At 43.8% G+C, this 24778-nt stretch overlaps 1 protein-coding gene across 2 annotated transcripts in view; it reads left to right on the top strand.

Annotated features, from left to right (window-relative positions):
- Window positions 1–232: 232 nt before the first annotated feature.
- Window positions 233–24778, top strand: part of plxnb3 (plexin B3) — a 155963-nt gene continuing 131417 nt past the window's right edge. Inside the window, exon 1 of one of the 2 annotated variants that reach the window (XM_052058672.1) lies at window positions 233–530. The gene's annotated coding sequence lies outside the window, so the exon portion shown is untranslated. The remainder of the gene's footprint in view (window positions 531–24778) is intronic. The other variant, XM_052058670.1, reaches the window with a different exon arrangement.

The raw sequence follows: 24778 nt of genomic DNA, 5'->3' as shown, positions 1-24778 counted from the left end.
GAAGGCCTTATAGTTTTATTATTGTTTTGAGCATATTAGAGTAACACATTCCTTTCTAATGCTTTACCAGCATAATTGCTGGAGTGTGGTGCATTTTTACTTTGTGAAAGTGGCATGTTGTTATTCAGCTATCGTTAAGGTGCTGGAAGGGTGTGGATCACTGACAAAGCAGTAACTCTTCTCTTTCTCTCCGCTGTCATAACATCATGCATCTAGGTGCTGATGAAATATTGAAGACCTCGGCCACACCCTCTGTAAAACACGCCCCTCGAGTGGACTATAATACCCCTCCCCCTCTACTTACACCTTTTTTTTCTCTGTCAGTCTCAGTGTCTCTCATCCTCTCTCTTACAGAACAATGAGTCGTCGACAATAGTGGGATTACAGCCCCCATACCCCCAATGCCCACAGCCACCAGTGCCCCGCCCCCCTCACTCTCCTCATCAGTCTGTGGCGGTTCGCTGTGCCTTACTCTGTTTCATCTACTTCTTTGAAGGAATGAAATAACGAGCGAATGTCTGCTGATTCAAGTAAGTGCCTGTCATGCTCTTGCTCTCTTTTTTATTGACATCTGCCTGTTTAACAACACTGATTAAGGTCAGCTCAGACACGCTGGCCAAGTTTCCGCAACATTGTGTTTTCTGGTTCTGGTGCTACTTGTTCGATGCTGCTTTGATCTCCGCTGAGCCCTCGGGTCCATTGTGTTGAGATGTTCTGTTTGGGATTAGAGTGAATCCTGGAATAAAATCATTGAAGAATGATGTTGTTGCATACAGGTTCATCACGATACATTTGTGAAGATTATAATGGCAAGCACCCGATTTAAAAAAAAGAGATGTTTTTCCTACAGATACACATTGGTGTTTGTCTGTTTTCCATTGTTCGTAGTTCCTGTCCAGCTCCAAACCATTGGTACTTTGTACTGTTCAAATGTTCTTTGAACATTCAACCAGCTCAAATATGAACTGTAGTCTTGACATATAAAATCCATGAAAGAGCGCAAAAGTAGTCACAATCATAGTCAATAATATATTTTATACATCTATTAATTCATCCATTTTCTATTCTGCTTATCCCCACGATGGTCGTGGGCATTTTGCAGACTATCCCAGCTGTCTTTGGGCACGAGGCGGGGAACACCCTGAACTGGTTGCAAGTCAATCGCAGGACACAATCATTGACACTCGCAATCATACTTAGGGACACTTAAGAGTGTTCAATTAACCTACCGTGCATGTTTTTGGAATGTGGGAGAAAACTGGACGACCTGGAAAAAACCCATGCAGGCACGGGAAAACAAACAAGCTCTACACAGGAAGGCTGGGGCCAGAATTGAACCCAGGACCTCTGCATTGTGAGATGGACATGATTAGTACCGTATTTTCACGACTGTAAGGCGCCATTAAAAGTCTTAAATTTTCTCCAAAATGGACAGGACGCCTTATGGTGCGGAGCGTCCTTTATATGCGCTGAGTTCCAAAATCTGACTGACACCCGACACGCTGTTTATATAGAGAAAAGGCGGAAGTGACTGTGGCCGCATGCGGGAAAGAAGTCGGCCAATCAGGGAAGGGTGGGCGTGTATATATACATATATGGAGAGGGAGAGAGGGAGAGAGGGAGAGAGAGGGAGGGAGAAGACAGGCAAGCTAGTCCGCCAATGGTGAAGGGTGGGCGTGTAAGTGGACGCCTCAAGCCAGTACCAACACTTGTATAGAGTGTGGCAATGTGCATTGTTGCAAAACAACTCCGGTTTTGGTTTCTAAGAACCCCTGAAAATAAATTCGACAAAAAGACACGCCTACGAAGCTCAGTTCAAACTTAAAGCCACCGGTTATGCTTTTGGCATGCGTGCCCATCTCACAGCAGCGGTGAAAAAAAACAAGTCAAGCAAATGAACTCTGAGCTTGCCGTTATTCCCGGAGGGTTGACTAAAGAACTCCAACCGCTGGACATTGGCATCAACCGGGCGTTCAAAGTAAAGTTGCAAACGGCATAGGAACAATGGATGATCGGTGGCAAACACAAATTTACAAAGAGTGAGAGTCAGCACTTGGCGAGTTACGCCACAATACGCAACAACGAGAGGGAATGCGGCGTTTTTGATGGATTACGGTACTTGCACAATTGTTCAATTCTTTCTACACACACACGCGCTGCCACCATGTTTCGCTCTGTTCTTTACTTTCAAATGTGGGAAAGCTTCACACGAGAGAAATGTTGACTTTGCTGTTGCTACTCCTTCTTTCCGCTCGGCAATGCGTAGCAACACACACTAGCATGTGATGCATTCAATGACAACTGAGATGTGCAGTCCTCTGCTTCTGATACAGAGGATGAGGACTTTGATGGATTTCTGGGTGATGATTGATCGCTAAACGTGAGAACATTGTACGGTGGCTAAATAAAATACACCCGAACTCAGTTCTGCTTTCGTTGCCTTTTTAAAAACGTGTTTTTATCTTATCTGTATGTCTTGGCATGCTACCGTATGCTGCAAGCTAACGTGTTAGAGTGCGCGCATGCATGACGTATGTTTAAGCTGGCGTATGTTTTACGACTGTAAAACTGCGGCCATTAGTACGATGCGTCCTGTGTATGTGTAAAATACAGAAATGTCACCCATTAATGAGACTATGGCCATTAGTATGATGCATCGAATAGTCGTGAAAATACGGTAATTGATGTTTGAATACCATATTCGAAAAAAAAAACAATTTCACAAATTTTTAAACAATAATAAATGCTTCAACCAGTGGCATTCAACATTCAACTATTACTTGTCATGATTCGGTTTAGGGACCAACGGGTGGTACTGTAGGGCTCCCCCGGCAGCAGGTCATAGGTAATGAGGGCTTTAAAAGGACTCCCAGCCCGAACACTCGGTGTCGGGTCATTGTTTGCTCTTGCTACTGTCATGTTTGTTTGTTTGCTATTCCTTTACTGCTGTCAGGTTTGTTTCGGTCACTGTTCTGTTTTAGCTTCAGCTATTATTTTTGTTTGCTACTTTGGACTGCTTGTTTTTGGATTTATTTTTCTCTGTGTTTTATCAATACACTTCTTCAAGTTCACCCTGCTCCTTCCACCTGCCTGCTTTTTGGGGTCCATGAACACCTCGCAACGTGACACTACTAAGTACTAGTACTAATACAACTAGTATTTCTAATACAAAGCACATCTACTGTTGGTAAGTATAACTACTAATCCTACAATGAGTACTAATATTACAAGTACTTTTATTACATGTACTACTACAGCTACTAGTGCAACTCCTACAACAGCACCAACGACTATAAGTATTATTACAAGTATGGAATGTGGGAGAAAATGGGAGTAACTGTAAAATGAAAAAAATAGAAACCCATTCAGGCACAGAGAGAACACGTTAAATTCACACAAGAAGGCTATATATATATATATATATATATATATATATATATATATATATTCATTCATTCATTCATTCATTCATTCATCTTCCGAGCCGCTTGATCCTCACTAGGGTCGCGGGGGGTGCTGGAGCCTATCCCAGCCGTCTTCAGGCAGTAGGCGGGGGACACCCTGAATCGGTTGCCAGCCAATCGCAGGGCACACAGAAACAAACAACCATTTGCACTCACACTCACACCAAGGGACAATTTAGAGTGTTCAATCAGCCTGCCACGCATGTTTTTGGAATGTGGGAGGAAACCGGAGCACCCGGATAAAACCCACGCAGGCCCGGGGAGAACATGCAAACTCCACACAGGGAGGCCGGAGCTGGAATCGAACCCGGTACCTCTGCACTGCTAAGCCAACGTGCTAACCACTGGACTACCGGGCCGCCCATATATATATATATATATATATATATATATATATATATATATATAATCACCGAGACAGGCTATGGATACCGCCTCAGAAATGGAGCTACAATCAGTCACCTCCTCTACATGGATGACATAAAGCTGTATGCTAAGAGCGAAAGGGACATAGACTCCCTGATCCACACGACCAGGATCTACAGCAGCGACATGGGGATGTCATTCGGGCTCGAGAAATGTAGTCGGATGGTGACTAAGAGAGGAAAGGTAGTCCGTACTGAAGGGCTCTCACTCCCTGAAGGAACAATAGCAGACATTGAGGACAGTTACAAGTACCTTGGTATACCACAAGCCAATGGCAACTTTGAACTGACAACAAGGAAAGCGGCTACGGCCAAATGCCTCCAGCGAGTGAGGCAAGTCCTAAGAAGCCAGCTCAATGGCAAGAATAAGACCTGGGCAATAAACAGCTATGCCCTGCCAGTGTTCAGATACCCTGCAGTAATAATAAGGTGGCCAAAGGAAGAGATTCAGACCACGGACGTTAGGACCCGAAAGCTCCTAACCATGCATGGAGGGTTCCATCCCAAATCCAGCACCCTGAGACTGTACGCAAGCCGATAGGAAGGAGGCCGGTGACTAGTGAGTGTGAGAGCCACTGTCCAGGAAGAAAAATCCAAGCTCCATGAATACATCAAGGAGAAGGCTCCAACGGATGACGTACTCAGAGAATGTCTCAGACAATGGGGAACAGTTGATGAGGCCCTGGGCGAGGGACCATAATAGGAGGACAAGCCCCTACACGGGATGTACCACCGGACCATAACTGAAGTGGCCGATCTCAAGAAGTCCTATCAGTGGCTAGAGAGGGCTGGCCTGAAGGACAGCACAGAGGCACTCATCCTGGCTGCTCAGGAGCAGGCCCTGAGCGCCAGAGCCATTTAGGCCCAGATATACCACACCAGACAAGACCCAAGGTGTAGGTTGTGCAAAGAGGCGCCTGAGATGATCCAACACATAACTGCAGGGTGTAAGATGCTAGCAGGGAAAGCCTACATAGAACGCCATAACCAAGTGGCTGGCATAGTCTACCGAAACATCTGTGCGGAGTATGGACTGGAAACACCAAGGTCAAAATGGGAAACACCTCCGAAGGTGGTGGAGAATGACAGAGCGAAGATCCTGTGGGACTTCCAGATCCAGACTGACAAGATGGTAATTGCGAACCAACCAGATATCGTGATCATAGATAAAGGGCAGAGGAAAGCCGTTGTAGTGGATGTAGCAGTCCCAAATGATGGAAACATCATAAAGAAGGAACACGAGAAGCTCGAGAAATACCAAGGGCTCAAGAGGAGCTGGAGAGAGCCTGGAAGGTAAAGGTGACAGTCGTGCCTGTGGTGGTCGGAGCACTCGGGGCAGTGACCCCCAAACTAGATGAGTGGTTGCAACAGATCCCGGACATCAACAACATCTGACATCTCAGTCCAGAAATGTGCAGTGCTGGGAACAGCGAGGATACTGCGCAGAACCCTCAAGCTTCCTGGCCTCTGGTAGAGGACCCGAGCTGAATGAGGGACGGACACCACCCGAGGGGTGAGATGAGGATTTTTTTTTTTTTATATATATATATATAATATGGGTGTTCAGAGATGCTCTTCTGCCTACCTTGGTTGTAACGGGTGGTTATTATATATAGAGTCACTGCTGCCTTTCTATCAGCTCAAACCAGTCTGGCTATTCTCCTCTGACCTCTGGCATCTACAAGGCATTTCCGCCCACAGAACTACTGCTCATTGGATATTTTTTCTTTTTCGGACCATTCTCTGGTGATGGTTGTGCATGAAAATCCCAGTAGATCAGCAGTTTCTGAGATACTCAGACCAGGCCTTCTGGCACCAACAACCATGCCACGTTCAAAGTCAATCAAATCACCTTTCTTCCCCATACTGATGCTCGGTTTGAACTGCAGGAGATTGTCTTGACCATGTCTACATGCCTAAATGCACTGAGTTGCCGCCATGTGATTGGCTGATTAGAAATTAAGTATTAACGTGCAGTTGGACAGGTGTACCTAATTAAGTGGCCGGTGAGTTAAAAAATAAATAAAAATTATGATAATTTGCGGATGTGGGTGTGAATGGTTGTTTGTCTCTCTATGTTCCCTGCGACTGACAGACGAGCAGTTCAGGGTGTATTTGGCCTTCTGCCCAAAGTCAACTGGCCTAGTCTCCCCCCCGCGACTCTGTAACAGAGACCATTTAGTTCATCTTTCCAAGATTATGAGTTATCCTAGCTATCCCTCATTCACCTCCTAAGGATATCGAGCATGGGTCACCAACCTTTTTGAAAATTAGGGCTTCTTCTTGGCTACTGATTGATGTGGATGGCTACCAGTTTGATAGTATGCAAAATTTGCTCGAACTACCATCACATGTTATAATTACTGTTTAACGATATTCATTTCTGAAAAGACACTTATCACATTAGCAATTTCTCACACTAATTATGAAACAGATACATATAAATTGGCCACACTTTATAGTAAATATCTGCCAGTGTTCACATTTTGAAATGATCGCTTCTACAAATGATCGCTTCTACAACATTTCTGAAGAGTCTCAGTGTCTCATCACTGGTGAGCCATTTTTGGAATAGGCCTGCGAGCTACTCATGTAGTCCTTGAGGGCTCACTTAGTGCTCGCGAGTGACACATTGGTGACCCCCTGATATAGAGCATTACATTACAATGTCAATCAGATCAGATAAGTTTGGGCGAATTATATCTTGGCTTGTGAAGATGATCACAATGCTCTTCAGAACACTCTGAAGAGAGCATAACAAATGTGCAGGACAGATACAAATACTTTAGAATTCCACAGGCATATCCCAACCACATGAAGACAGTTTGAAGGACGGGCACTCCCAAATACCTAAGGAGGGCGAGGCAGACCCTGAAGAGTCAGCTGAATGGCAAGAATAAGCTCCAGGTCATTAACATCAATGCCCTGCCAGTAATCAGATACCCCACTGGCATAACACCAGTGGAAGAGATGCAAGCTGTGAGGGTTCCTAGTCAAGCATCCTGAGACTGTACAAAAAAACGTAAAGAAGGGAGGCATGGGTTAGTGAGCATCATGAGCACAAACCATGATGAAAAAAACAGACCTCCAAGAATACATTGAGATTATGGCCCTTAGGTGTAACCTGTTGAATGAATGCCTCAGGCAAAAAAAAACCCAGTGAGGTTAAGGATGGACTGTCATCTCATGGAAAGCCCATCAAAATCAGCGTAATTTTTCTTGGCAAACTGTGTTGCCATTGCAACAGCGTTTGGAAAAAAAAGGAAGCTTTTCATGGTCATCATGAACATTTTAGGATGAAACATAAACAGTTTCAAGAAACTTGTAATCGGATGAAGTTTATTGGATGAAATTTTTAAAAATGCAACCTCTATCAAAGGCCAAATATAGTCCAAATGTGGATGAAAATTCAGCATGGCAGGCATCCTGTTAGCTTTTGCAACAGATTGTTTTCTAGATCTTGGGGTGTTAAATATACCTCGAAAATCTCTTGGTGGCATACACAGCCAGTTTTGGTTCGCTAAATATTTTTAGGGAGTATTGTTTAGCCATTTAAAAATAAATCATCCATTAACCTAATACAAACCCAATTTCATGGCCCGGTGTTCGACTGGTTAGCGTGTCAGCCTCACAGTGCAGAGGTGCAGGGTTCGATTCTGGCTCCGGCCTTCCTGTGTGGAGTTTGCATGTTCTCCCCATGCAGGTGTTGGTTTTCTCCCATATTCCAAAAATGTGTGGCAGGTGAATGGAACCCTCTAAATTGTCCCTAGGTTTGAGTGGGAGCAAGGATGTTTGTTTGTCTATGTGTGCCCTGCGGTTGGCTGATAACCAGTTCACAGTGTCCCCCGTCAACTGCACAAAGACAGCTGGGATTGGCTCCAGCATGCATGAGGATAAAACACATTTGAAAATCAATGGATGGATGGATGAAATCTAATTTCAAGGTTGGGACATAAGTTTAAACATGAATTAAAAACAGAATGCTGTTTTTTTGCAAATCATGTTAAACCCTTATTTAATTGAATACACTACAAAGACATGATATTTAGTGTAAAATTTGTTTGTTTGTTTTTCAAACAACTCTCGCTGGAACAAGATCCAAAAACGCTAGACAGGGTTATTTTTACCCCTGTTTCATCACCTCTCCTTTTAACAACATTCAATAAACATTTGGGAACCGAGGACACCAATTGTTAAAGCTTTGTAGAAGGAATTGTTTTACATTCTTGTTTGATGTACAGCTTCAGCTGTTCAACAGTCCTGGGTCTCCGTTTTTTAATTTTACGCTTCGAAATGCACCACACATTAAATAGGAGACAGGTCTTGATTGAACCCCTGCACTCTTTTATTATGAAGCCGCGCTGTCATACAATGTGCAGAATGTGCAGTTCACTGCCAATGGGCTAGGTGCACAAGGTTTTACCTACCTGCACCAGATGAACAGTTAGCACCTTGTTGAGTTCCAGTTGCATCAAATTATAACTCCTGTACATGGCACAGTGACCCATTGAGTCACATCTTCCATCCCCTCCAAGGACCAATTCCTTCTTCTTAATGGACCCCAAAAGAGCACATTGCATCTTTGTCCATGTGGTTGTCAGTGCTTCATGGAGATACGTGGCCTTGTGGTGGTAGTATGTCCACTTATTGTGACAATGAATATTCAGGAATCTGAAAACATATAACCAATACATGTTGATTTTTCAATTCATAGCCCAGAACAACAAGTGTAACATTATATGCATAGGTCAAAATTACATTTAATTTGCTCAATTTCATCATTTGTGCTTCATAACAATCCAACCTGATGTTTACCTGAACATTTGTAAAGCCTTGCTTGGCAAACTTCCAGTGAACAGGATTGCAGAGCTGAGGAGGACATTTAGTACAGGCAGGTTTCTAACAAAGGGCTGATTACACCACTGATGCTTGTTTCCACAAACAGTGCAAACTGCCTGGATCTTCAACAGTGCCCCTTTGACATAGCGGAAGCAGGCGCTTCTGCATTTCCAAAGGCCACAAACGGCCAAGAGGGCGATCAGGGAGGACTCGAACACAAGTACCGGTACTTTTGCTGCTTGTGAAGGTCTTCACTTTCATTGCTCCTGCAAATATTTATCCTCCTTACTACCAGGGGAAAAATGTTGTCCAATCATATTTATTTTGAAATTCCCCAATCTATGTGAAGTAATTGGACTACTCCAAAAGAAAATTTTGAAACTCCACTACATTTTGACACACTTGAATACTAGGCTCAAATACACTTAAAACAACTCAACATGTTCATAAGAGTCTTATAAATAAAATGCCAACAGCATTTCAAGACAAAATGCGTTTGACAAAAACTATTACTTTTCCTCTTCCCATTAAAGTGCTTTCACTAAGGGAAGCCATTTTCTTACTTTTTCTAACCCCTACAAATTTGTTATCATTGGAAAGCACTGACTGTCCTCTTTCGAGTAGCAAAAGGAGTTAATGCGATTGGATGTACTGTGTGGGAGATATTTACTGTAGGTTCATAAATGTCCTCTGTAAATTTGAACTTCTAGTAGTCAGGAGGTTACATTTCAATAATGCACAATTACCATTATGAGACAAATGTGAGTAATTAGAGCTTGAAAATGCAATTAAAATGACATATGCTCTTATCAATTTAGCAAATTTCAGTTTTGTGGTTGTAAATGTTGATTTGTATTAATCGCTTTCACAATGAAAATAATTATGATAATCTTACTGGATTTCTTCGAAGCTGACATGTGTCACTTCATCATCTGATGAACTTGGTTCATCTTTATCGCTGTCCTCCCCTGCAATATACTCCACATCTTGGTCCAGGACGTGTCTACTGTCCTTTTCCACGTCACTCTCCTCTTCATGTCTGTGTCAACCAGTGGCATACAGACCTTTTTACTGTTGGGTTCTGGTTGGCCCAAGTTGCATTGCATACCAGTGGACCGGTAATTTGCCCTCTTCTTACATTTCTCGCATGGAGGACAATACTTTAATGTCTGTTTTGTTTTTTTTTCCCCAAGATGGCGGCCGAGTAGGCAGCCTTCGGCAAGTGCTCTTCAAGAGCCTTGCTTTTTTGTTCTTTTTTGCTGTTTTTGTCTTTTGTTTTGTCACATGTTGTTTGTTGTTTCATTGTGTGGACCTGATATGGACTGTTTTCAGCGCTTTTTGGCCACGACATTCGTCAAAGGAGCAGTATCTGTGCTTGGTGGTTGCGCCTTCTCGGCAGCACGCCTGTACCAGCACAGATTTTGATTGGGAGGAATGTCGGCGCCATTGACTGTCGGTGCTGGACAGACCAGGGGCGCTTGTGTTTTTTGCGCCAGTAATGGGCAGCATTTTTCACAACCCCGATTTGTTCAGTGGCTATGTCAGCGCTGTTGGACAGTCGGCGTTGGTGCGGCTGGATGGATGGCCGCAGAAGTTGAGGATGAGGAGAGAGGCGCGTTGGCGAAGAGTGCCCATGCGTATTTGGAACCGTGAGTCGCCGCTTGGAATTGACATGGATTTCCATGTGACAGGAGAAGTGAACCAATCTCTTTTTTCGTCAATGGATGCTACAGCTTCTTGTTGACTTTGAAACTTAGCTTGTAGCCGACGTGTGCACATTTTGAGCATGACGTCTCTGATCCACTGGTTAAAGGACACTTTGATTCTCTTCTCTTTCATCTCAAACCGCTTCAAACAACAAAGCGTGTGATGGAAAAGTGGTTAGAACTGCATGACTGTCGTGTTTTATGTTATGTGTTGTGTTTATTAAACTGTTTTGTAAAGCGCTTTGTTACAGCTGCCGCTGTTGTGAAAGCGCTATATAAATCAGCATGTATTGTATTGTATTGTATTGTATTGTCTGCACCACTGAACAAATTGAAAATATACTGGATATTTATAATCAATGTATGCATATGTTTATCACTAATGGCCATCCTCATCATCATCATCACTTACCTTTATCCTCACTATGTGGTGGTATAACTTCATCATCTTGATGGCTGTTTGAACTGGATTCATCCAGCAATAACTGACCCCCACACTCAGCCGTCTCAGAGATGATAGCCTCATCTACGGTTCACTTCCTGTCTCGCTTAGCTGCTGCTGCACGCTGGACAGGTGGATATTGAATTTGCTGGTCTGGTGGAGGCAGGTGAATTGTTGGGACAGCAGTTGCATTGAGTAATAACCTGTAGAATAAACATGAGGAGACACTAGAAATATATTTTGCTCATGAAACCTATAGAACCTAAAAGAAATACTATCACATCTTTTCTAACCCGTCTTACCAAATATTTAATTATTAAATAAATGATAAAATGCATTAGGAGTGACAAATGATTGGCAGTTTTCCAAGAGGATGTGCCATGAATACAATAAAGTTGTATTCAATTCAATTCAATTCAATTCAATGTTCATTCGTCAACAAGGCAGCGCTGCCAACCGATTGAAATGTACTTCCAGAACAATTTGTCTGACTGCCGTTATTACTCATTGCTGATATGAAGAGCATCGATCGGGGTTTGCCTCGAGCCGAAAACTAACGTCGCTATCGCTAGTTTCTCCTGTCCAACGTTGCTAGCTTCTCGAGTTACCTTTCGGCTAACGTCGCGACCTTCTCCTGTTCATTCCACAAGAGTTGGCAGCTATGCTTTGACAAAATTGTAAGCTTATGTAAATTTTTTTTTCATTTTATATTTGAGCATTATATTCTTTTATGTTATAGTTATCTAAATTATATTCTGTTTAATAATTGTTGAAACATTATTATGTCGCTTGCGTCTGATTGGCTAAAGAGAAGCAGGAAGTGTTTTCGTGACTGTTAAGGGGTGTGTTCTCGTTCATCCGTTCGGAGGTGCAGACGTTTTTTTTCTTTCTCCTTTTTAATAAACTGCATTACACGATTCCCTCTCTCCATCTGTCATTCGTAAAGAAGAGCTATCAACTGAAAAACAACGAAGTAAAGCATTTTAATTGTCAAGGGTGTTGCAAAGTGTTAAACAAAGAATCTGTAAGGGTTGCATTAAAAAAATGGAAATATGCTTATAATTGTTCAGCCATTGATATTACTCAAAAACATGGTTGGCCAACTTTACTTCACACTTGGTCTTTAACGCAACACTTGAAAATCACAAGATCCTTCTTGAAGTGACCCTGCCTCTTGAATGAAGTCACCTGATACAAGTACAATTCAACACTATGTGGTCAGTATATATGTTTAACTTTTAAAGACAACATTTTAGTTGAGTCTAGTGGCATTAAGAAATAAAAAATTGAAACAGAATCAGTACAAAGATAATGTGTTTCACATTACTGTTAGCCTAAAACTAAAGGAGCTTTCCTCTTCTAATGTTGAACTAAATTCTTAAATATATCGACAAAATGACAAAGAGGTCAAACCATCCATCCATCCATCCATCCATCCATCCATCCATCCATCTTCAACCGCTTATCCGGGGCGGGGTTGCGGGGCAACAGCTTTAGCAGGGAAGCCAAGACTTCACTCTCCCTAGCTACTTCTTCCAGCTCTCCCTGGGGGATACCGAGGCGTTCCCAGGCCAGCTGGGTGACATAGTCTCTCCAGCGTGTCCTAGGTCTTCCTCTGTGTCTCCTCCCGGTGGGACATGCCCGGAACACCTCACGAGGGAGGCCTTCAGGAGGCATCTGAATCAGATGCCCAAGCCACCTCATCTGGCTCCTCTCGATGTGGAGGAGAAGCGGCTCGATTCTGAGCCCCTCCCGGATGACCGAGCTTCTCACCTTATCTCTAAGGGAGAGCCCGGACACCCTGCGGAGAAAACTCATTTCGGCCGCTTGTTGGGGCACTCCACCCTTTTCCGACTGAAGATCATGGTTTCAGATTTGGAGGTGCTGATTTTCATCCCAACCGCTTCACACTCGGCTGCAAAACGCTCCAGTGAGTGTTGGAGAGCCCTGTTTGAAGGAGCCAAAAGCCACATCATCTGCAAAAAGCAGGGATGCAATGTGAGGCCACCAAAACGGACCCCCTCAACGCTTCGGCTGCGCCTAGAAATTCTGTCCATAAAGGTTATGAACAGAATCGGCGGAGTCCTACCCTCACTTGAAACGATTCCGACTTACTGCCGGCAATGCGAACCAAACTCTAGACCTTACCAGGGAGGCTGAGGAGTATGATCCCTCTGTAGTTGGAACACATCCTCCAGTCCCCCTTTTAAAAAGAGGGACTAGCACCCTGGTCTGCCAATCCAGAGGCACTCTCCCCGTTGACCATGCAATGTTGCAGAGGCGTGTCAACCAGGACAGCCCCACAACATCCAGAGCCTCGAGGAACTCCGGACGTATCTCATCCACCCATGGGGCTTTGCCACCGAGGAGCTTTCTAACCACAGAGATAGGAGAGCCCACCTCAGGGTACCCAGACTCTGCTTCCCCCAAGGAAGACGTGTTGGTGAAGTTGAGGAGGTCTTCGAAAAACTCTCCCCACCGGTTCACAACGTCACCCATCGAAGTCAGCAGCAGTACTGAGTCACTTTTTCATTATGTCATCATCAGTGCCTGATTGTGCAAATAATTCTCAGCTTTTGCACTTTCACCAGAACAATATGTTATTTTAGGTTCGCTTTGATAAATCTGTTTACAATTACCTCAAATAATGATTGTTAAAAACACTAAGACTCTATTCTGAGCAAATATTTATGCTCGTCAAATGCTAGTGTAAAGACATCCTTATCGGATGGATGGAATTCGATGGCAAATGTTAACCCAAATTGTTCTTTTTGTCATTTTTTGGCATGCGTGCACATCTCACAGCAGCGGTGAAAAATGAAGTCAAGCAAATAAACTCTGAGCTTGCCGTTATTCCCGGAGGCTTGACTAAAGAACTCCAACCGCTGGACATCGGCATCAACCGGGCATTCAAAGTAAAGTTGTGACCGGGCGTTCAAAGTAAAGTTGCGTGCGGCATGGGAACAATGGATGATCGATGGCAAACACAGCTTTACAAAGAGTGCGAGGCAGTGCTGGGCGAGTTACGCCACAATTTGCGAATGGATTGTGGCTGCTTGGACGAACGTGTCTGCTTGCACTGTTGTTCGAGTTTTTGGCAAAGCCGGCATCATTTCTGTGGAGCCACATGGCAATGAGAGTGACTCTGACAACAAGAGGGAACACGGGGTTTTTGATGGATTACCGGTGCTTGCACAATTGTTCAATTCTGATACAGAGGATGAGGACTTTGATGGATTTCTGGGTGATGATTGATCGAAAAACATGAGTACATTGTACGATGGCTAAATAAAATACAACGGAACTCAGTTTTGCTTCTGTTGCCTTTTTAAAAACGTGTTTTTAGCTTGTATCTGTATGTCTTGGCATGCTACTGTATGCTTCAAGCTAACGTGTTTTTAGCGTGCGCGCATGCATGCCGTATGTTTAAGCTGGCGTATGTTTTACCACTGTAAAACTGCGCCCAATAATACAGTGCGTTTTGTCTATGTGTCAAATACAGAAATAGCACCCATTAATGAGACTGCGCCCAACCATACGGTGCGCCGAATGGTCGTGAAAATACGGAACGTATGATAGTGAGTTGAGGGAATATCAATTTCAATAAATAGCATGGATACAACAGGTATGAATGAATGATAGTCAATATAATAATTTCATTGTTGATTAATACTTGGATTATCAAGCAAATGTTAATTCTAAAGTTTACATTTGAAATGTTTAGGATGGGGGCGGCATGGTGGTAGACTGATTAGCACTTCTGCCGCACAGTGCAAAGGTTGTGGGTTCAAATCCGTCTCCAGCCTTACTGTGTCGAGATTGCATTAAGGGTGTGGAAAATAATCGATATTAATCGATACATCGATGCGCACGTGCGAGATGCGAGTGCATCGGCTCATTCACTGGGCACGACGCGATTGACGGGTGAAATCGCGATTCCTCACGATGCATTGGGGGGTATCGGTAAAATCCGATTCAAGCGCCGTTTTATTCATGTTAAACGTCACCTATCTGCCCTTTCCTAGGCGCAATGAATGCACCATCATTGTTTTGCGTTTTGTGTTGAATACGGACGGTAGCCGTGCGTCACATACAGTCCAGTACACAACTAGCGAAACACTATTGAAGTTCGCGCAAGCAGCAGCGAGGAAACTACTGTATTTAATGCTTTCGCAACATTCAGATCTTATGTTTGGAAATACTACGGCTTAGAAAAGAAAGACGGAAAGATTGATAAAAGCACCGTAATTTGCATAGAATGTCGCACTACGAAGCCATACAACGGCAGCACCACAAATATGCAGACCACTTAAAACGATGGCACAACATCACCGACAAGTTTCCCGCCCTCTCCCCCGCCTCCTCGTCCAGTTCCTCGTTGGACACCGGAGAAACTCTTGGCAAACCAGGTCAGGATCAGAAAAAAATCGCCTCTTATTTTGGGGGTTCACTTGCAGCTCACTGTGACCGCGCAAGGAACAACTATATATGGATGACTCTTTTGGACATTTCATTTTGACACTCAGTGAGAGTGGCTTGTCACAGCAGCTTTGAGGCTGTGACTGCCACATTGTTTCAATTGTATTTTTTTCTGTCCTATGGAGATGGATATTTCACATAAGACACTCAGTGAGTAGTCTGTTTGTGTTTACACTACAGCAACAGCTGTGAGTCTCAGGTGCCAAATTGTTTACATTTTCTTTGCACAAAACCCAATTGTGAAAGGGCATAAATAAGTTGTTTTACACGTTCTACTGTTTATAAGGAATAAAGTGGTCTACTTTTTGCAATACCATACTGAATTTCATCTTTTTTTAAACTTTTTTTCTTTGCGTATTTGCATCATGTTTAATTGCACAATATCACAACAAATTGCACTATATCGTATCGGATCGCATTTATTTGAACTAAATGTGTATCGCGTCGTATCACATCGTGAAGACGGTGAAACGTATCGCATCGTGTCGCCAGAAAATTCCATGTATCATTTAAGTATCGCATCACTGGTAGTGCATCGAGATGTGTATCGAATCGTCCTCAGTGCTGAGATTCACATCCCTAGATTGCATGTTCTCCCCGTGCCTGTGTGAGTTTTCTCTGGGTGCTACGGTTTCCTCCTATATGCCAAAAACATTATATAGCGCTTTCACAACAGCGGCAGCTGTAACAAAGCGCTTAACAAAACAGTTAACATAAAGTAAAATAATAAACACAACACATAACATAAAACACAACGTCATGCAGTTCTAACCACTTTTCCATCACACGCTTTGTTTTTTGAAGCAGTTTGAGATGAAAGAGGAGAGAATCAGGGTTTCCTTTAACCAGTGGATCAGAGACGTCATGCTCAAAATGCACACGTCAGCTACAAGCTAAGTTTCAAAGTCAACAAGAAGCTGTAGCATCCATTGACGAAAAAAGAGATTGGTTCACTTCTGCTGTCCCGTGGAAATCCATTTCAATTCCAAGCGGCGACTTACGGTTCCAAATACGCATCGGCGCTCTGCGCCAACGCTCCTCTCTCCTCATCCTCAACTTCAGCAGCCATTAAGATATCCTTTATTTGTCCCGCAATGGGGAAATTACAATTGGAATTCAGAAAGAAAAAACGCTGGGTAGGGAGAGGGAAAAAAAAAACACGCTCGAACTATCCTCTTCCGAGGATAATTTAAGTCCAGGATAAAAAAAAAAGACCCTAGCACACAAATAAGCATATGACATTTACAACAAGTCACAAGACATAACATGTATAAGGGGGAGGATGAATGTGAAGGGGGGGGGGGGGGTAACCGCGACGCGGCCGAACAATGACCAGCTGCACGGTTCGCCGTTGCGCTCCGCATTATCGAACCACGTCACGGGGGAAAAAGAATCAGAGCGATGAAGACGGTGATAAAAAGGATGTGTATGTGCGTGTGCTTGTCCAGTCATGTATGTGTATGCGTGTACAGGTCATAGCTGCTTCGTCGAGGTCTGCTCATCATGAAGACAGTCCCGGCTTATGTCCATGGCCGAGAAGGAGCGGGATGGTGGTGGGGGGCCTAGACTCCATGCGTATTTCCATCCAGGGGAAAGGCCAGATAGCATTGTTTGTTTTGGAGAGACGGCCGCCAACAATTCCAGACAGCCTTGAGTCCTTGGTCTGTATCTCCTCACTGGCGCCAATCATTCAGATCCGAAAATTCTTTCGCAGCGTGGATTCCAACGTCTCCATGGTATTTTCAATCGCGCGGAGTCGCATGTGTGTTAAAAACCATGCAGACATTAAAAACCATGCGGTTTTTAACGTCTGCTCTACAGCACAAGTTGGACGCGAAGCCCTGATACTACTGAACGGTGAACAAATGCAAGAGTTTTTGAAGGCAGCAAATGTTGCGTTGTCATCAGGATTCATCAGGGTTCATTAAATCGCACATGTTCACTAAACTGTCGCCTGTACCTTTCTTGATGCAAGGACATTTCAAAATGCAGTTAACTGCATAGACTAGCTATTATTCATACTTTTTTTAGGGGTTTCCCCCTCAACATGTTCAAAATTTCCTTGCAACAAGAACATCCCCCACCCCCCCAAAAATAAATGTATTGCCGAACATCTGGCAAACTTCAGGCGAATGGTTTGTGAACTTTTGCAACCTCTTATGAGACCTGATGAACTCTTATATAAACACATTTTCTACCTTGGTTTCCTTGGTTACCTTGGCAGTTTTTCGTCACTTTCCATGTCACTTACCAAATATGTTGGGAACTTGTAATTACAAAAATTACTTAATTGTTTACTAGCTGTTCCAGTCCCAGCCTAAATGGATCTGCGACCCAAACCTAAAAAAAAAAGCAAAACATCGAAAAATAGGTGGAAGCAGCTATTCTGCATGTTGGCGTTCCTACTTTTCCTCTCTCTCTGTGTCTCCAGACACACACACATATGCACACACACACACACACACACACACACAAATGGACGCACACACACACACTCACACACACACACACACACACACACGCTCTCACACACACACACACACACACACACACACGTCATGCATATTTTTTACCGAGATCCTCATACTTGCCATCTTCAAAGAGATGTCAAGCATGGGTGTGTGTGTGTGTGTGTGTGTTTGCATGCCTGAGGTAAGACAGCGTTTAATATCACTTGGACTTGCATTTAAATAGAGAGCGAAGGAGGAGGCGAGAACCCTGGAGAGTAATAGAAACCCAGGAACAGGAGAAGCAAGGAGGTTTGTGTGGGGGTGTTCGTGAGGTTTTGAGGCTGTGTGGGTGGGGTGCGGTTGGCTGGGAACAAAAGAACATTGTTGTTGAAACAAAACCACACACTTCACGAAGTAAACTGCTGAATACTGGAATATTTCAAACAGGCAGGCAACGTTCTTCCTCCTCACTGTTGCCATGGTTATCAGCAATGGGATGCACCTCTGAGCTTCTATGGAAGTGACCTAAAGCAGTTGATACACAGCAGCAAATCAGACCTTGGCATTGCGGTTACTTCCAGACCCCCCCCCCCCCCCCCCACACACACACACACGGTTCCCTTTCCAACACCAGTTCTGGATCCAGTTCTTTTCTGTTTCTGGGACCAGGTTCTGATCACTGAGGAGATCTGATGGTCATTATTGTGAGACCTAAAGAAGTCTGCAGGCAGTGCTTGTGGGCTCTTCCTAAGCAGACCGCATTGTGTTGAACAAACTGCTGTGTTGTGTGTGTGTATGTGTGTATATGTGCGTGTAGGTGTTTGTGTGTGTGTATGTGTGTATATGTGCGTGTAGGTGTTTGTGTGTGTGTGTGTGTGTGTGTGTGTGTATGTGTGTATATGTGCGTGTAGGTGTTTGTGTGTGTGTGTGTGTGTGTGTGTGTGTGTGTGTGTGTGTGTGTGTGTGTGTTTCGAGTCCAACAGTGACCGGGGGCCCTATTTTTATGCCAAGTGCAAGTCTAGGGCAAGGTGGAGTCTCACTTTTGTGCATGAATAGAGTTTTCTTTCTTTGGATATTCTTGTAGGCGGGCGCTGGTAGAAAGTAGCATTCACACCATTGTGGGGTTGAACACAGCCAACTTACTTCCTGGACAATACTGTAATAGTAGCTCCACTCAGTCCTTGCCGTTTGCAAGCAGTTTTTGTTCTCGTTGTTATCCTGATTATTGTACAAGTGTCCTTATTTGTACTTTGTCTGCCTCATGCCGTTTTTCTGTAAATAAATACTGTATATTTTTTGACATTCATCAGAGTCTATGTTTATAGTGTCCGATTTGTTCAGAAAATCTTCGGACATCCTGGCAAGTACATTTATAAGGAACTTGCAAGCAGCCCTGCACGGATGTTGTGAAGTTGGCCAGGTCGATCAGTTATAACTGCAATGAAGTGAGCAGTTGAAGACCGCCTTTGAGTCCAAATCTTCATTTTCCTGTGTGACCCTCCCAATGATTGCTGTGGGGACTGTTTTAATAAATTTAATAAAGATAATGATAATAATGATGCGCTGAATGTACTGATTTCTACAATGATGCAGATAATTCTGTGCATGCTGTTGTCATATTTACAGGGATGAGAATGGCGAGTGATGAAAAAAGCGGAAGGGGGCGTGTCTGGGACGGGTCTGGGCCACTTACAAAAGTGGCTCTAAACATGCTGAAGATGAAATGTATTCTATTTACACACTATTTGAAACTTAAACAGAAAAAAAATCCCAAGATTGTTCACTATTCTTTCAAGTGAAAATTTGTGCAATTTTGCTTATGCATACCTGATGAGCACCGACATGTAACTTCAAATTTGCTACTCAAAATCAAAACTAAAAAAGGAAATGCATTCCCTGCCATATTTAACACACATATATACATATATATAAGATATTGTTCATTACTTGTATTCATAAAGTCTTGTGTAAATGTGATAAAAAGGCTGTTGATTCTTACCTCATACAGTGATAGTGAAGTCCCACACTGTTACTATATATGGGTTATGAATGTATTTTATTCAATAAAGTGGATGTCTATTTACAGTATATACAACAATATTGCCATGAGGTAGAATACTTTATTTTCTCTTCATTTTAAGCGTTTTAGCAAGCGCTAAATGCTTATTGGTCCTCTACGTCTACGTCACATGCTCCAGGCTGTCGAAAAGCATCTGAGATCGAGCAGTTACTTTTCAGTAGAAATGTCTGTTTTCGGTGTTTCACCGAGGTTGCGTGACTGTCAAGCTTTCCATCCTCTCGATCCGTATAGAATGACATTGTCACACATTGTACACAGAGCTTTATCGGCGACATCGAGCTTTTTCACAAAATCCGACACAAGCACAATGGTTCCTCTTTACTGTTTCCTACTGGGGACACCGTCAGCTTTCTATCTAACCAGTCCAATCGAAACGTGCTTTCAGATCCGCATCTATCTGACGCACTTTAGCTTCGTTGCGAGTCTCGATAACATTCGGCATTCGCGAGAAAGGGATTGAGGAAGGCAAACACGGATTGGTTGTGATTTGCATTTGCCGATATAGCGACCAATCACAACAAGTAAGCATACACGTCCAATCGCAGGGCTGTTTACAATCGGAAAATGGAAAGACTGATCGGGAGAGCTCGTGAAAACTCGACGATGAGGTACCTGACCCCCCCTAAAATTTTCTCAATAGGTTTAGACAATTCACAAAAAATATCACTTTAAAAAATAAAATGGCAGATTTCCCCGTATACGCGGAAAATGGTCAAATTCCCAAACATGGTTAACCAGAAATGCCTAGCATGAAAATGACCAGTTTTTATGCTTGAGCGCATGTACACTTTCTATGAAAATAGAGCCGATGGTCTTTTTCATTCCATCACATGATTCACATGATACATGGTTTGTATCATATCTGGACACTCACTCACTGTAAAGCAGTGGCCCCCAACCACCGGTCCACGGGGCATTTGGTACCAGGCCGCACAGAAAGAACTTGCCTTAATTCCAATGTATTTATTACAGAATACGAAATATATTTTATTTTGAAAAATTACCGGATTCTCCGTTACATCTGTCTATCAGGCTTGATACATGTCAAACTTCCCCGTCACGTGACCAATTAGACTAAAAACAAAACGCCGGAGCTTGTAAAATGAGTAAAAAATCTGCTGGAGATCGCAAATGAAGGAGGCCTTAAAAGCATGTTCGAGACAACTGGATTAAAGTTATGGCTGAATACTCTGAGATTGCCACAATAGCACTGTTGCTATTTCCGACATCCTACCTGTGTGAGGCGGGGGGTTTCTGAAGCAACGGCGACTAAAACAAAATTACGAAGTAGACTGGACATAAACCACACACTTGACGTGTCATTGTCTCCTTGTATCCTGAGATGGGACCGTCTGGTTGCAGAAAATCAAGCTCGGGGCTGTGGTGAGTCGACATTTTCGTGGCCTTTGAATTTGCGTTGTATTGCATTTTGAAGACATTAAACATTACCATACCGATCAGAGTGTTGCGGCCAGATTAGACTCTCATGTTTATTATAGTATTTCAAAAACACCACAGTTTTCATGCAGCTCATACCATATTATTTTGTTGTATTATTTCCGCCACACCTTAAATGCCGGTCCCTGAAAATATTGTCTGACATAAACTGGTCCGTGGGGCAAAAAAGGTTGGGGAACCCTGCTGTAAGGCACCTCTCTCTCTCTCTCTCTCTCTCTCTCTCTTTATCACACTCACACACACACACACACGCGCACACACACACACACACACACACACACACACACGCACACACACACACACACACGCACACACGCACACACGCACACACACACACACACACACACACACACACACACACATGTATGCACACTTTGATTTTTCTCTGCCTTCCAATTTTGTCTCATTGACTTTCCGAAAACATTCATGTCTTCTCTATGAATTATTGATGAGTTTCTTTGTATTAGATGGAGCAACTTATTATAATGCTGTGTGTGTGTGTGTGTGTGTGTGTGTGTCTGTGTGTGTGTGTGTGTGTGTGTGGGTGTGTGTGTGTGTATGTGTGTGGTGTGTGTGCGCGCGCGTGCGCGGATGTGTTCATGCATGCGTAAACTGAAAGTCAGCATGGAAATATTGAACTGGTCCATGAATGTGTTTAAGGCCTGAGGCCCCAACATACAGTATCCCAGCATGCATTTTGGGAAGTTCAGAAGCAAGTGCTCATTCAACAGTGGGAGGTTGGGGGAAGGGGCTTGCTAGATTTGGAGATGGTTTGGTTCATGTTATGAAAATGGGGTTTGCAGTTGAGAAAAAGTGACTTATTTTGCTCTTTTTATATCCAACATGCACTCAAACGACATTAGTGTTCTGTCAGGGTCACCTGCTGGCTGGAATCCTCAGTTTACCTCATCCAAAGATTCATGTATGCACAGTACTTTGTGTATGAGTGTTTTATTGTATAGTTAGGGGTGGCCAACCAGACAGAGACTAAGAGCCATTCTTTTTACTGTGTTAATGCAAAGAGTCACATCTCGTACATGCATGCGCGCGCCCGCACACACACACACACACACACACACACACACACTAGGGATGTAAATCTCAACACTGAGGACGATTCGATACACAATTCGATGCACTACCAGCGATGCGATAATTAAAACGATACATGGAATTATCTGACGACACGATGCGTTTCACCGTCTTCACAATTTGATACGATGCGATACACATTTAGTTCAAATCAATGGAATCCGATACGATACAATGCAATTTGTTGTGATATTGTGCGATTAAACATAATGCAAAAAAGCAAAGAAAAAAAATACAAAGGGCATAGAGTCATATGTAACTGGCCAAAATAGTATCTAAGTCATTCCCTAAACCAAATAGGAAGTTCACCATTTTGATTTTACTTTGGAATTTGGTGCATGATTCGACCTTTTATCGATGTGAAATTTTATTGAATTCCTCCAAGAAAATGTATCTGATTGTTTTCAAACTCCGTTTGAAGACAATCAGACTTGCCAGTCAGTCACTCGGTATTTTTTATTTTTCTCTTTAAAAAAAAAATAAAAATCCTCTTCTCACCGGGGTGGTGTCCATCCCTCATTCAGCTCGGGTCCTCTACCAGAGGCCAGGAAGCTTGAGGGTTCTGCGCAGTATCCTTGCTGTTCCCAGCACTGCACATTTCTGGACTGAGATGTCCAATGTTGCAACCACTCATCTAGTTTAGGGGTCACTGCCCCGAGTGCTCCGACCACCACAGACACAACTGTCACCTTTACCTTCCAGGCTCTCTCCAGCTCCTCTCTGAGCCCTTGGTATTTCTCAAGTTTCTCGTGTTCCTTCTTTCTGATGTTTCCATCACTTGGGACCGCTACATCCACTACAACGGCTTTCCTCTGCCCTTTATCTATGATCGCGATATCTGGTTGGTTCGCCATTACCATCTTGTCAGTCTGGATCTGGAAGTCCCACAGATCTTCGCTCTGTCATTCTCCACCACCTTCGGAGGTGTTTCCCATTTTGACCTTGGGGTTTACAGTCCATACTCCGCACAGATGTTTCGGTAGACTATGCCAGCCACCTGGTTATGGCGTTCCATGTAGGCTTTCCCTGCCAGCATCTTACACCCTGCAGTTATGTGTTGGATTGTCTCAGGTGACTCTTTACACAACCTACACCTTGGGTCTTGTCTGGTGTGGTATATCTGGGCCTCAATGGCTCTGGTGCGCAGGGCCTGCTCCTGCCAGGAGTGTCCATCAAATGTGGCATATACCAAGGTGATGCACTCTCCCACCTGCTGTACTGCATAGGACTGAACCCCCTAAGCCAAGTAATCACCAAGACAGGCTATGGATACCGCCTCAGAAATGGAGCTACAATCAGTCACCTCCTCTACATGGATGACATAAAGCTGTATGCTAAGAGCGAAAGGGACATAGACTCCCTGATCCACACGACCAGGATCTACAGCAGTGACATTGGGATGTCATTCGGGCTTGTGAAATGTAGTCGGATGGTGACTAATAGAGGAAAGGTAGTCCGCACTGAAGGACTCTCACTCCCTGAAGGAACAATAGCAGACATTGAGGACAGTTACAAGTACCTCGTATACCACAAGCCAATGGCAACCTCGAACTGGCAACAAGGAAAACGGCTACGGCCAAATACCTCCAGCGAGTGAGGCAAGTACTAAGAAGCCAGCTCAATGGGAAGAATAAAACCCGGGCGATAAACAGTTATGACCTGCCAGTGATCAGATACCCTGCAGGAATAATAAGGTGGCCAAAGGAAGAGATTCATACCACGGTCATTAAAACCTGAAAGCTCCTAACCATGCATGGAGGATTCCATCCCAAATCCAGCACCCTGAGACTGTACGCAAGCCAAAAGGAAGGAGCCCGGGGACTAGTGAGTGTGAAAGCCACTGTCAAGGATGAAACATCCAAACTCCATGAATACATCAAGAGAAGGCTCCAACGGATGACATACTCAGAGAATGTCTCAGACAATGGGGAACAGAGGATGAGATGCTGGAAGAGGGACCATCATGGGAGGACAAGCCACTACACGGGATGTACCACCGGACCATAACTGAAGTGGCTGATCTCAAGAAGTCCTATCAGTGGCTAGAGAGGGCTGGCCTGAAGGACAGCACAGAGGCACTCATCCTGGCTGCTCAGGAGCAGGCCCTAAGCACCAGAGCCATTGAGGCCCAGATATACCACACCAGACAAGACCCAAAGTGTAGGTTGTGCAAAGAGGCACCTGAGACGATCCAACACATAACTGCAGGGTGTAAGATGCTGGCAGGGAAAGCCTACATAGAAGGCCATAACCAGGTGGCTGGCATAGTCTACCGAAACATCAGTGCGGAGTATGGACTGGAAACCCCAAGGTCAAAATGAGAAACACCTCCGAAGGTGGTGG

This window comes from Hippocampus zosterae, chromosome 2 (genome assembly GCF_025434085.1).
Source record: "Hippocampus zosterae strain Florida chromosome 2, ASM2543408v3, whole genome shotgun sequence".
NCBI classification, from domain to species: Eukaryota; Metazoa; Chordata; class Actinopteri; order Syngnathiformes; family Syngnathidae; genus Hippocampus; species Hippocampus zosterae.
Note: the sequence above shows the minus strand (reverse complement) of the source record. Positions and strands in the feature narration are given on the sequence as shown.